Source organism: Lissotriton helveticus, chromosome 11, assembly GCF_964261635.1.
Source record: "Lissotriton helveticus chromosome 11, aLisHel1.1, whole genome shotgun sequence".
NCBI lineage: Eukaryota > Metazoa > Chordata > Amphibia > Caudata > Salamandridae > Lissotriton > Lissotriton helveticus.
In genome coordinates this window covers 863,421,263-863,436,663 of record NC_136072.1, presented here as the reverse complement: position 1 = coordinate 863,436,663, position 15,401 = coordinate 863,421,263, and positions in this window count along the sequence as shown.

Below are 15,401 nucleotides of genomic sequence, written 5' to 3'. Positions count from 1 at the left end.
TTAATACGATCAATTTCTCGTATTTTTTCAGCTGTTTCTATTTGTGTTACTTTTCAAGCCTCATTGTAAGCAGCGTATACACCGGCATATATGAAACGTTTTTGACGCTGTGTGCGTGGTCCCAGTATGAAATCACGCAAGTCAGCACCGTCTTTGAGTAAAGTCGAGTGTTGCTTAATTTCAGCCAGTGTGGATTTTTGTAGCCACTCAAGGCATAGTTTCCCTACACTGTATGTTGTAACTATCCCTGGATGTTGTCTCTGGGAATATCTTGGGTCTGGACTGTTCAGTTTTAACCCCTGTATTTTGTTCAGGAATCTATCTTGACAATTATTTGTGTCTGTGGGTCAGATCAACCATTTTCTCCAATCAGAATTTGTTCTGTTTTGCTGTAAAATATGGGATACGTCTATCTCCACATCTGTAGTGCTATTACTATCAGGTATGGGCTTCGGGATAGACGGTTTATTTAAGTCTTTTATCTTGGCTAGACCAAGACAGGTTGTTTGCTGAATGGTGTCATTCAGGAATATTAATTGTTCTGGGATCATGCAGGCTCTAAATAATGCTTCTAAACCTTGGACCTGCCATTCTTTTGTACCCCAGATGGTTTTTGTTTCAATGTTGTTTTTCCAGAATTCAAAACCAAATGTAGTCATTTTTTCATAAAATGTATCAGAATAAATCAATTTAGTATTTGTCAACATTGTTTTCATTCCTGTCTTATTTAACATTTTAAAATAAAACGTCTCTGCATCACTTGTGTTAAACCCTGAGAAGTATGGGAATTTCTCATAAAATGTCTTCGAGCTGCCTTTAGGCGGTGTTGCACAATGTTCCCATTGGTTATAATTAAAAACATTTCTAGGTTGAGCAGTTTTATGCAAATAGTGATGACCAAAATGATTATAACAATATAACTCTTCATAATTTGATGAACCCTGCAAATATTCATGTTCTGTGAATTTTGCTGACATTACTAAATCTGACATCATGTTATTAATATTTTCAAAGTCCCAATCATCAGAAAAAGTACTTGGTTTTACAAAGTCACTTAATGAAACCTTTAACTGGTGTGGATATTTCAAGAGCTCAATCGGGCCATAAATTTCATAATCCGTTTTGTCCCATGCTACCCCACCGGGTATTGGATTGGCTGTGATGTTCACTGATGACAGTTCTCTTTTCTCGATGTGAGACGACTTGTGAGGCTTTAGGACCAAGTTGATGTTCTGACTTGCTGTGTCCATTGTACTGTTTTTCCCTTCAATGAATTTTTCCAAAACAAAGAACCATGATGAGCCAAAGCAGGAGCAAAAGTACACCTAACACAATCCAAAATTCAATCCATGGAGAAATCAGTTAGGTTTCTTTGAGGTGATGAAAGAGTTCAGTTACATTGTCTTTGAAAGTTTTTGTTGCTGGCGTTTCTTCATGTTCACTTGGATCATCAGAAAAGTCATCGAAATTGATGAAGTAGCCAGATGCAGTACTGTCAATTGTTGGAATTGCTTCCGGATTTTCTTTAGTCTTTGGATCTTTCTTGGAAACATTAGTATAGTCCGATTCTACATCATTGTAGACAGGTGATTCTTGACGAACTGTTTCAATTTGGGTTTCAAGAGGCAAAGTTCCATGGCTTTATGCATAGTCCTTTTTAATTCACTGCAGGTTTATCAAAAGTGCTTAGTCTTTCAATTTGAACCTCTTGGATTGTAGCAAGATTTGGTCTTCTGCTATTTCTTGGGAGTCCACTGGGCCTACTACTTATTATTGGCCACATGATTGTGGTTTTACCAGGTCGATGGATACAACTCGGTTCTCCTTTTTACCAGCAAGGGGCGGTAGTACTACTGATGGCGTGCAGTCTAAATATCGAGTTTTTAATTTCGAATGGACATAATATCGACTCCAGAATATCGAGATGGCAGTAATATCGAGGTAAGTAATATCAATGTATTTTTTATCGAATTTTATGTTTGTTAAAAAATATCGACTTTAAAAATATCGAGTCATTTATATCGACATTAAAAAATATCGTCTTTTTGTTAGTGAAAAATATCGAAAGTTAAAATATAGAATGTCAGAATATCGAATGTCATGATATCGACTGTTATAATATCGAATTTTATAATATGGAATATTTAAATGTACACTGTTTATAATGTTTCAATTGTAAATTTTTTGTTTAAATATATTAGTTATTTAGTTATTTTTGTATTATAAAAAATTAAAATATAATATTAAATATTTTAAAAATATATTTTAAAAAGTATAATACTTTTTAGGAGCGGGTAGTGGGTTTCTAAGGGAATAGGGTGGGAAGTGTTTTAAAATATTTATAAAATTATTAGTTATAAATGTATAATAATTTTTAGGAGTGGGTTGTGGGTTTTTAGAGGAATAGGGTGGGAAGTGTTTTTAAATTTATAACCATTTTTTTCAAAATTTTAAAACATTTAGAACATTTTTAAATTATTTATGTTTTAGGAGTGCGTTGTGTGTTTTTAGGGGAATATGGTGTGAAGTGTTTTTAAAAAAAAGTAAAAATTAAAAAAAATGTACATTTTAAAATTGAATTTTTAAAATTTTAAAATACATTTTGAACATTATTTCAATTAAAATTGTATTAAAAGAAAATATTTTTTTATAATATTTGAATGTAAATTTAAAAAAAATTGTGTCTGGACATTTTTTATTTATATTTATTTTTGGTGTTATAGTGGAATAGGCTGGCATTTTTTGTACAATGTTCAAAAAAATTATATTTATAATTTATAATTTCAAAAATGTTTAAAAATTAAAATAAAATATAAATTTGAATGTGTAAATTTAAATATTTTATAAAAAAAGATAAATATCAAAATTAAATTTGAAATAAAAATAACATTTAAAAAAATTCCAAATTTTATTTAAATTACATTTTTTTTTAAATTAAAATTTCAAATTGTGCATTGAACAAAGTTTTTAAATGTATGTAAATAAAATTTAAAAAAAAATATTTTTTATTTTTAAAGGAATATTTGGATAAATATTGTTTTGTGGTGTTATTGATGAATAGTGTGGGATTGTTTGTTAACATTTTTATTTATAAATAGAGGTATTTTATTAAAAAGTTAAATAAAAAAATTAAAAGAAAATTAAGAAAATTGAATGTTTTCAAAATAATTAACAATTTATAAAAAAAATTACTTTTTAGTGAGAATAGTTTGCTAAAAAAAAGTTATACATTTATAATATTTATTTAATAAATAATATAATTTATAAAAAAAATATATTGGTAAATTGTTTAATATGTAAATTTGGATTATAATGAAATGTATTATGAATTTGTTTTGGTATTGTATGGATATAGTGTGGTATATATCAACATTTGATACAGTATTTAATCTTTAAAGAAAAAAATTATTAAATAGTTTTTATGTTTACTAACATATTAACATTAATATTTAGTGCATTGGGAATAATATTTTAAATGGTTTGAATGTTCTGCAACTTCCTTGAGTTTATATTTGGTGGTGTGGGTTTTGTAATTTTTATGGATTTAGTGTCCAGCTACTTTCCTGAGTTTACACTTGCTGGAGTGGAAATAGTAATGTATATGGGTTTAGTGTCCAGCACCTTTTTTGAATTTATACTTGGTGGAGTGGGAATAGAAATTTATATGGGTTTTGTGTCCAGCACCTTCCCTGAGTTTATACTTGGTGGAGTGGGAATAGTAATTTATATGGGTTTAGTGTCCAACCCTTCCCTGAGTTTACACTTGGTGGAGTAGGAATAGTAATTTACATGGGTTTAGTGTCCAGTACCTTCCCTGAGTTTATACTTGGTGGAGTGGGAATAGTAATTTATATGGGTTGAATGTCCAGCACCTTCCATGAGTTTATACTTGGTGGAGTGGGAATAGTAAATTATATAGGTTTAGTGTCCTGCACCTTCCCTAAGTTTATACTTGGTGGAGTGGGAATAGTAATTTATATGGGTTTATTGTCCAGCACCTTCCCTGAGTTTATACTTGGTGGAGTGGGAATGGTAATTTATATGGGTTTAGTGTCCAGCACCTTCCCTGAGTTTATACTTGGTGGAGTGGGAATAGTAATTTATTTGGATTTATTGTCCAGCACCTTCCATGAGTTTATATTTGGTGGAGGGGGAATAGTAATTTAAATGGGTTTGGTGTCCAGTACCTTCCCTGAGTTTATACTTGGTGGAGTGGGAATAGTAATTTATATGGGTTGAATGTCCAGCACCTTCCATGAGTTTATACTTGGTGGAGTGGGAATAGTAATTTATATGGGTTTAGTGTCCAGCACCTTCCCTGAGTTTACACTTGGTGGAGTGGGAATAGTAATTTATATGAGTTAAGTGTCCAGCACCTTCCCTGAGTTTATACTTGATGGAGTGGGAATAGTAATTTATATGGTTTTAGTGTCCAGCACCTTCCCTGAGTTTACACTTGGTGGAGTGGGAATAGTAATTTATGTGGGTTTAGTGTCCAGCACCTTCCCTGAGTTTATACTTGGTGGAATGGGAATAGTAATTTATTTGGGTTTAGTGCCCAGCACCTTCCCTGAGTTTATACTTGGTGGAGTGGGAATAGTGATTTATATGGTTTTAGTGTCCAGCACCTTCCCTGAGATTATACTTGGTGGAGTGGGAATAGTAATTTATATGGGTTTAGTGTCCAGCATCTTCCCTGAGTTTATACTTTGTGGAGTGGGAATAGTAATGTATATGGGTTTATTGTGCAGCACCTTCCCTGAGTTTATACTTGGTGGAGTGGGAATAGTAATTGATATGGGTTTAGTGTCCATCACTTTCTTTTTTTTAAATTTTTTTTTAATTTTTCAATGGCAGAGGCATACAAAACACAAGGATGAGAAAAGAAGAACCACACAAAAACATAAAGAACTATAACAATCATTCGTATAGTTGCTAATAGTTGCTAATACTTCGTTGACAAAACCAGGTAAAAAATTAGATGAAAAAGAAGAGAAAATAAATCAATAAAATACATGAAATACAAACAGAAAATATCCCCTTTTTGCAGATATGGATATCAAAAAGATTAGATCCAATTATCAATAGGAGACCATAATTTCCTGGCAAATATCTTCTTTTTGTGGCCTTTCAATTTATGCACTGCTTTATCCATCCTATATACATTTAGTAACTTTCCCAACCATTGCTCAAATGATGGTGGGTCAGCATCAAGCCATCTTGAGGTAATACAGAAACGGTAGATAGACATTCCAATAAACAAAAAATGTTCTTGATCAGCAGATAAACTCTCGGGAGGAACATATAAGCCAAAAATAATCAGAGATGGACATAGCTTGATATTAGCGTTAAGCAAATTAGTCAAAAACTTTTCTATCCTATCTATATATACAGATAGTTTAGAACAACTAAAAAACATATGACACGAGTCTGCTGCTAAAATACCACATCGACTGCAATTAGAGCCTTTCATGGCTTTCCATTTGGCCAATTTTGCAGGTGTGTAATAGAGATCTAAAGATGCCATATAATGTTGGCTTTTAAGGGAACTGTTGATTAATGTTTTATTGCTGATCTCAAACGCCCTTGCCAGATCTATCCCCTCTATGCACAGTTTCCTTTCCCATTTCTGGGCTTGTTGGTCAAGATCATCATGCAGCCTGTCAACCATTAGCTGATAAATTGTACCAATGCGGCTATTCCTCCTACCGCTCTCCATAACAGTATTGATCTCCATTTCGTCACTATATAAGAGATTTTTTTTTTCCAAAAAGCTACGAATTTGTAGATATTTAAAAAATTTGTTTCTGGAGAGACCAAATATATCTTGAAGTTCAATAAAAGACATTAAAGCCCCGTTTTGGTACAGTTGTCCGATTGAATGAATCTGTCCTAATCGAAATCGAATCGTGGAGATATCTTGAAGGGTACCAGATACCGAGATATTACAACAGATGGGTGTATAGAAGTTATATTTTGGAATTATCCGTAAAGCTTTATTAATTTGTCTCCATACCAGAAAAGCAGAAAGTAGAACCTTGAATTTTGTTTTTTTATAGTAGCTTGGCTCCATGAATATTAATAAACATTGGCGCACATGAGCTCCCATAAGCATTTCGAAAATGGATGGTGACAAAAAGATCTCATTAGCATGATCATGAAATAATAGAACCTTAATTGTTTTAAGAGTTATGGCCCAGTAGTACATTCTAAAATTCGGGACTCCCAACCCACCACGGCCTTGCGGTAAAATACACCATTTTAGAGATCTTCTTGAGCGACGATACCCCCAAAGGAATCTAGACAACATCCTATCTATTTTATTAAAAAGAAGCATAGAAAAAAATAGGGGTATGGTTCGAAAAAAATAAAGGAATTTTGGAAAAATCAACATCTTGATAACATTAGCCCGTCCGAATAAAGATAGATGTAAATTATTTATCCTTTCTAAGGTTCTATTAGTAGATATAAGTAATGGATCCAGATTTAATCCAACGATGTCATCGACTTTAGATGATATAGTTACACCAAGGTATGTAGCAGTATCATTTATTGGGATATCGATGGGTGTCCCAGTTTTAGAATGTACAATTTGGGTTTTTGAGATGTTTAATTTATATCCGGAAAATTTTCCAAATTCACTGGCAATTTCTATTATTTTGGGTAGGGCAGAGGAAGAATCAGGGGTTACGATAGCCACGTCGTCTGCGTAGGCTAGGACTTTGTGGTCAATCTCATGGAGTCGGACAGGTAAAATACCAGGTTCTGTAGTTAATCTATTCAGATAAGGTTCTAAATAAAGTGCAAATAAAAGTGGAGAGCAGGGGCACCCTTGCCTAGTCCCCCTAGTAATTGAAAATGGGCTAGAGATATCCGTGCCTACTCTTATTACGCCCTTTGCATTTAAGTAGAGTGACTGCACAGCTTGAATAAATTGTAGTGGAAGGCCCTTCCATTTTAGCACAGACCAAAGGAACCCCCAATCGACTCTGTCGAACGCTTTTTCAGCATCAAGTAGAATAACTCCGACTGGGGATTCCTTTGCCTGAGCCCAGTCCAACAGTGCAATAACACGTTTAACATGATCTGTGGTGTTCTTATGTTTAATAAACCCATGTTGGGTATTGGAGACCAAACCCGGCATCACATCGTTTAGTCTATTTGCGAGAATTTTTGAATAAATTTTGCTGTCAGCTGTAATCAAGGAAATGGGCCGATACGAGCCTAATTCCTTTGGATCCTTATTCTTTTTGACAAAAACGACTATAGTGGCCATAGACCAGGAGTCGGGAGCTTTGTCTTGGAATGCTAAATTAAAGATTTTAAGCAGCTCTGGTTTCAGCAAAAATCTAAATGTCCGATAAAATTCAAGAGGAATCTGGTCGGGCCCCATGGCTTTGCCAGCAGCTAGACTCGTAATAGCCCCTTCAATCTCTTCCCAGCTTATTGACTTAGCAAATGTATCTATATCGTCTGTACTCAGAGAAAGTTGGTTAATAGTCTTAAAATAATCTATGGAATTAAGAGTCTTGTCAACTTCATTGTTGAGATCGTTATAGAGCATCTTATAGAAACCATGAAATGCCTCTAATATGCCTTCCCTACTTTCGTGAAGGACTCCATTTGAATCCTTAACACACTGTATTTCATTGTAAGACGATTTTTGTCGTAAACGCTGTGCTAAAATTTTTCCTGTACGTTCGCTAAATTCGTACCGTTCCGTTTTGTGTTGTTTGAATTTTGCGGCTACCTCCTCAGCGATGTGTGTGCGGAGGCCTGATCGTTCGATAGTTAATCGTGTTTGTACATCCTCTATATTAGCATTATTTTTGCATGCGATAGATAAATCCAACTCGATCTGCCTAATCTTATTTAGCCTGTCCCTAAAATCTATTTGCTTTTTTTTCCTCTTATAATTTGCAAAGCTGATTGTCTCGCCCCGTACAATGGACTTAAAAGAATCCCAAACTATTTGTGGAGAGGCGGTGTCGTTATTTATTAGAAAGTAATCTTTAATGATATTAACCATAAATTGAATATATTCTTCATCTAATAATAGATTTCTTTGAAATGACCAGGATCTGGTGGAGTTTGGGCTATCAGTAGAAAATTGTATCTCAGCAATTATGGGATTATGGTCTGAAATGACTTGTGGTAATATCTCAATACGAATTTTCTCCAAAAAAATTGAGGATACAAAAAAATAATCTAGACGAACAAATTTATGATGAGGAGTAGAGAAAAAAGTATATCCAGGGTCATTATAATGGAGTTTATTCCAGACATCAGTTAGCCCATTACTTAATACCAGGTCTCTCAGCGCTTTATAAGTTTTAACCTTTCGGCCCAGATACCTCTGCTCTAATCTAATATTCCAGTCAGCTGGCATGTGTATATTTAAGTCTCCACAAATAATAATCGGTTCTGTCCAAGTAGATAGCTCTGCGTTCATGATATTAAACAATTCGGCATCATCCAGATTAGGTCCGTAAATACAACATAAGGTAAATTTACAACTTCCGATTTTTAGCTCAGCCAGTCCCCATCTACCCCATTTGTCAGAGAGTGTTTTTAAACATTTCCCTACTCCTTTGCGCATACAGACTGCTACGCCTCTTTTTTAATACCCATTTGTTTGGAAGTAATCAGAACTTCCAATCCCAAATTATTCAAAAGAGAACGCTTATCCCACGAAATATGGGTTTCCTGTATGCATAACAGATCGATATTCAGCGCCTGAAGCATTGTTCGAAACATAGCAATTTTCTTTAAGCCATTAAGACCATTAATATTGATAGTACATATTTTCACCTTTTTATACATAACAAAAGTAATAAAGAAAAATTATCGACCAACATCACGAATATTTGTTCTTCAACGATATCAATTAGATGCCTTGTAATCATCCCTGTGTTGAACACCTCTGCCTTACACCCCCACCACCAACCCTTACCCTTGCCCACCCCCACCCTTACCCCCTGAACCCCTCCCCCCACCCTCCCCACTATATGAGGCACAGGAACTATCAGTTCCTGAAGCGTATGGGTGCCGTGTCCCTGACCCATGGCGTCCTTACTAAAGAAAAAGAAAGAAAAAAAAGAAGAGAAGAAAAAGAGAGGAGAAAAAAGAAAAAAGAAGCGAACGAAGAAGATTCAAAAAGTTCAGAAAGCAGAGAGGAGAGTATAGAGATTACGAAATATAATACTCCTGCATTTGAATAACCATTTAAACAGAATAATTATTACGACCAAGTCCTGTATTTGTCACAGTATACATTGAAATTCTTCTTATTATTCAGAGGGATTCCAAATACTCTTTAGCTTTAATAGTAGAAATAAAATATTTTGTTTGGCCCTTATATATAGTCTTTAATTTTGCGGGACCCTGCAAAAATACAGTTACCTCCTTCTTCTGAAAGTCAGGGATTAGTTGCTTCAGTTGCCATCGTTGAGCCACAGTGGCCTGGCAGTAATCTGGTCTCACAAAAAACTGACAGCCTAGACCATCCGCTTTCTTATCTGGTCTAGCGTTTACAAATATCGCTTCACGGGCAAGGAAATTATTAAATGATACCAAAATGGCCCTGGGATAATTTTCTTGACCTTGCCGTGATTTCCTTGTTGTAAACGGGAATCTGTGTGCTCGTTGTACTTCTCGAGCCCAATCCCAATCAGCAATTTCAGGAAAAGCATCGCTTAATAAATTGATGATAAACTTCCTCGGATCTCCTCCTTCTTTGTTTTCAGGGATCCCCAAAAAACGTAGGTTGTTTCTACGGGCCTGATTTTCCAAACTGGCTAATTTATCGGATAAGTCATCCTTTTGTACTTTAAAGTCTCCAACCTCTTGTCTTTGAGCCATGCATTCTTCTTCAAGTACCGATATCCTGGCCTCTGCTTCCGTGACCCTGTCAGCTGTCTCTGAGCATAATTTAATTGCACGTCTTACTGCGTTTTTGACTTTGGCACATGTCATTTGCGTGCGTTGATTCTCTGCCTTGCTCTCTGCTCTATGACACATCATGGTATCAAATATTGTTTTCAATGTAATCTCATCATTGTTCTCTTGCTGTGAGATATGATCATGTATACCATTGTGATTAGACCCCGGGATATCATTAACCACTGAAGCATTCATGTTATTTGGTGAGTTAGAGTCAGCCTCTTGGCTCATGACATGAGAAGATCTCTTCTTTCTTCGTTTTTTCTTTATAGTGGTTACCAGATTAGAATTATCAGGACTCAGGCTAATCTCACCCTCAGAAGATGGACTCTCAGCGCTGAGGTCTGCCCAGTCTTTATTCGCTTCATCGGATGAAAGCTCTGATAGTGAATAAAATTTTTCAGAGAGCTCTTGATTATGCTCTTGATTATGCTCTTGATTATGCTGCTGCACAGTAATTTCTTTTGCAATTCGTGGTTCGCTTGGGGCTTCATTTAAATATAATGCCAGCGATGGAAGCGAGCATGCTCTATTCGTAATTGCACCACCCAAAGTTGGAACTACATGTCCCATAATACCCTTCCTTGATAAGTCAGTTGGGGCCTGAATGGGCGCTAAAGTAGAAGAATTATTGGGGCTGAGCTGATTGTCACCGCTTACAGCGAGTTGATTAGTGACCTGTGCTGCAGTTATATTAATTATATCAGTGCTTCGATTGTCGTTGTCAATTATTTTCTTTTTTGCAGCATGCTTTTCAAATAAGTCTGGTAAAGTCTGTGATGCTGGACTTTTTAAACCAAGTACTTCATTAGATTTAATAGTAGCCCCTTTATTAGCGTTCTTACCCTGTTTGGTGGTTTTTTTCCCAGGGATCGATGGCGCTGCCTCTGCCATCTCAGTCTCCTCGTTCTCCTGCCCCACGTTGTTAAGTTCAGGCCCAGGTCCAGTTTTTCTGTTACTGCGTGTGGCAATACAAGATGGAAGTGGCGTCCTCTTTTTTTTTCGTGAGCCGCCTCTGCCGGGAAAAACGTTGTTCTGTGCCCAGCACAGGCAAAGTGTAGCACGCCACAGCGGAGACCGCCGATTGAACTCTAGGAAGTTTAGCAACATTCGTAGCTCCGCCTAGTACAAGGATAGTTTGTAGCAAATTATTGTAACTGTGTGCTGAGAAGACGCAATATAATTATTTCCTCTCCTCTCTGTTTTTTTTTGCGAAGACGTTTTATTCTCCACGCTTCTGTGGCTTTTATTGACTCATCCGCCAAGCGCTTTCCCCTCTACTGGAATCCGCTCAAGGGAAGTCGGAGGTGATCAACGCCTCACCACCATCGCGGAGCCTCCGATCCACCCCCGTAATCAAGAAATGAGGAAAAGCCGTCTTCAGGTCGTGCGGAGCTCCGCCTTCCATCTACGAGCAGCCCGAGCAGCCCGAGCAGCCCGGCCCGACTCGACCCAGTCGGCAGCCACAGCAGGGACTGCGCGGACACTGACACCGGCAGCCAACCGATACTATTCCGCAGTCTTGCCAGGTAAGTAGAGCTCGTTTAGCTGCAGCCATCCATAGCAGCGCGAAAATGGCTAAATTTCTCCTTCTTTACCGGTAAAACGGTAGAACGCCAGGAGCGAGGGAGCAAGCTGACTACACAGCCTTCCCCACGGCAGCCATCTTGCCTCGAAGTAGTGTCCATCACTTTCCATGAGTTTACACTTGGTAGAGTGGGAATAGTAATTTATATGGGTTGAATGTCCAGCACCTTCCATGAGTTTATACTTGGTGGAGTGGGAAGAGTAATTTATATGGGTTTAGTGTCCAGCACCTTCCCTGAGTTTACAATTGGTGGAGTGGGAATAGTAATTTATATGGGTTTAGTGTCCAGCACCTTCCCTGAGTTTATACTTGATGGAGTGGGAATAGTAATTTATATGGTTTTAGTGTCCAGTAACTTCCCTGAGTTTTCACTTGGTGGAGTGGGAATAGTAATTTATATGGGTTTAGTGTCCAGCACCTTCCCTGAGTTTATACTTGGTGGAGTGGGAATAGTAATTTGTATGGTTTTAGTGTCCAGCACCTTCCCTGAGTTTATACTTGGAGGAGTGGGAATAGTAATTTATATGGGTTTAGTGTCCAGCACCTTCCCTGAGTTTACACTTGGTGGAGTGGGAATAGTAATTTATATTATTTTAGTGTCCAGCACCTTCCCTGAGTTTATACTTGGTGGAGTGGGAATAGTAATGTACATGGTTTTAGTGTCCAGCACCTTCCCTGAGTTTAGACTTGGTGGAGTGGGAATAGTAATTTATATGGTTTTAGTGTCCAGCAACTTCCCTGAGTTTATACTTGGTGGAATGGGAATAGTAATTTATATGGGTTTAGTGTCTAGCACATTCCCTGAGTTTATACTTGGTGGAGTGGGAATAGTAATTTATATCGGTTTATTGTCCAGCACCTTCCCTGAGTTTATACTTGGTGGAGTAGGTGGGAATAGTAATTTATATGGGTTTAGTGTCCAGCACCTTCCATGATTTTATACTTGGTGGAGTGGGAATAGTACGTTTTTTTGGGTTTACTGTCTAGTTCTTTTTGAGAGTTTATAATTGGTGCAGTGGGAATAGCAAAAGATTTGCAAAACAAATCTTTCTTATTAGTAGGATACTATAATAAATTTTTTGAACAAAATATAAAAAATATAGTAGTAATTAAAATTATTGTTAGTGTAGTAGTAAATTGATCTATAAAATGTAAGAATTATGACATTTTAAAATGTATCTCTTATTACAAAATTTAATATTATAATAATATTTATTTTGAGTATTAAAAAAGGAAACACACACAGGGTTAAATGGAACAATTTTAAAACAGTTCATTAAGATGGTAAAAAAATGGGAAGTAGAGGAATTTTTTTTATTTGCAGTATAAATTAATAAGTAAATAGTGTTTATTATCACCAAATATACAGCAAGTCAATATATATATTTATAAAAAAAATGATACATTGTATTTAAATGATGTTTATGTTTATTCACATATATTTTTCAAGAAAATTTTAATAACAAAAATAATTACATACTGTACATTTTATTTAATAACAATTATTTTAATCACATAGACATTGGGAATATTGTAATAATAACATGTTGAAAATAATTGTTATATTTGTTGTACATACATTTTTTCATATTTTAAAGTACAGAGCATTGATAGATACATATGTATACATTTTTTACAATAGTAACATTTTTGTGGGTTACAAAATGGTCGTTGTTTTATTTAGAAATTAATAAAATTAATATTGAAAATATTAATAATATTAATTTTTACATAGGTAAATAAACAAATAAATATTTAAATACATACATAAGTTTTAAAATAATATTAACATATTTATAAACAGAATGGTTAACACAAGGTTATATATAGAAAAACTTTTAACATATAAGTTAATTACAAAGTGTACATATAAATTATATTTTCTTTTTAACAGTTAGTTAAATAACAGTGCAATATTTTTTTTAAAGTCAAGGATATTTTAGAAATATTTTAAAAAAAGTTAACATTAATTACAAATAATGTAAGACTGAGTTTATAATTTTAAATTGTTGAAAAATAGAAATTAAATAGCTTTTTGGCATATACAGGGACTATTTTTTAAGCGCGTAATGTTATTTTGCCTCATTTGGTGCTGGAACAGCTCGCGGTTGGATGCTGCTTCGCGTTGGAGAGGGTACGTTTGTTTTCATTGTATTTTATAAGTTAATGAAGGTATTTTAAGTGTATGTGTGGCGTGTTTAGGTTTATTTAGATAGTATTATCGATAGAAGATTGTGTTTTAGGTGTTAGGTACAGTGTACGATATTTGATTTTTACCACGTTTTAGTTGTAGGTGTGTGAGGTATGCTAATATGTTTAAATGTTTGTAAATGGATATGTTTACAGTATAAATATGTGTTTTATATATGTATGGGTGTTTTTGTGTGTGTGGGTATGTATTTTTCTATTTTTCAGGTTATCGTCGCGTTTTAATGTTTTGGAGGAGGACCTTTTTTTTTAAGTTGTGTGACGAGTATTATATACTCTTATTTTTACACACATACTTTGGTTTTCGGGTTTTCCAGGAGCGATTCTTTTTTAAATTACTATTTTCGGGTTTTGAAGGGTACATCCTGTGGATTACATTTGAGAGGAGTCGCTATGGATTTGCTCGTATTTGTCATTTTTTTTTTTGCCTTCCTTGGATTGTATGGATATTTTGAACGCTTTGGTATGGATTGTTTGACATTGGATTACTTTTAAAAGGTGCAACGGAAATGTAAGTATTTAAAAAAATGTTTTTGGGTGGGAAAACTGTTTTATTTTGTTATTTAGTTAGGTTATATGTAACATTTTGTAAATACATTATCATAATACATTTAATATATGTTTTTACTATGTATTTGATAGATTAATTACAAATTGTTACATATGACAAACGAAGGAATTGTTAAATTTAGACATTCCTAATGTTGAATGTATAGTTATGTTATATTTTATAGAATAGTTTTAGCTATCATTGATAGATATTCCAGTCCTTTGCTAGTTGGATAGAGGGTAACTTGGCTTTGGAGTGTGTTATAAAAAATTTTCGTTTCTTTGGTTAGTTTAGGTCCAATCAGGGTTACTGATTGCTCCATTCGGAGCTCTTGGTAACTCTGCTCTTTTTGTAAGGATTGTATTATTTTGTGAAGGGTAGGTGTCCCTCTGCCTGTAGTTGATTGGAAGGCATTATGCCATCCTTCAACTGCATTGTTAGTTTTTGCTTCCTTATTTAGTGTGCTAAGGTAGATATTCCACCAGGCGATTTGATATTTAGGTTGTCTTCTATGGCAAGATCTGTGTAGCCTTCCTACCCATGTATCTTCGAAGTAGTCAAGCATAGGGCTTAGTCTTTCTTCGTTTCTTTTATAGTAGGGGCTGTCTATTAATAAGTTATAGTGTTCAGCAACATCTGTCATAGGAACATAGGCTAGGGCGATTAGTTTTTTGATTTGATAAGCAAAGGTGCTATCTGTGGCGTATTGGATACTCAATGTAGATTTTTGTAGATGTCGCCATATACATTTATTGAAATGATAATAGCAACCTTCTATTGCTGTGTGTGTGTATGTTTTAAGGATACTGTTTATCATTGCTTTCTCAAAGTCAATGATTATTCTTTGTGGAAAATAGTCGTTAGTATGTTGTTTGACTTCGGTTAGTATTTCTTGATAGGTAGATTGCTGTTTGTTTGGTAGGAGGGCATATGGGAAGGGAATATTAGCATTTTGGAAATGACCGTGGATAGTGTACAATTGGTAAAAAGGTTTAGGACATACTGAAAAAGTACCATCCATCATCCAAGTTTGGCATTGGCTAAGTTTAGTCATGTTGTTTGCTGTGGCAAACAGTATAACTCTTTATCTTTTGATTTGTTGTATTATAGTAT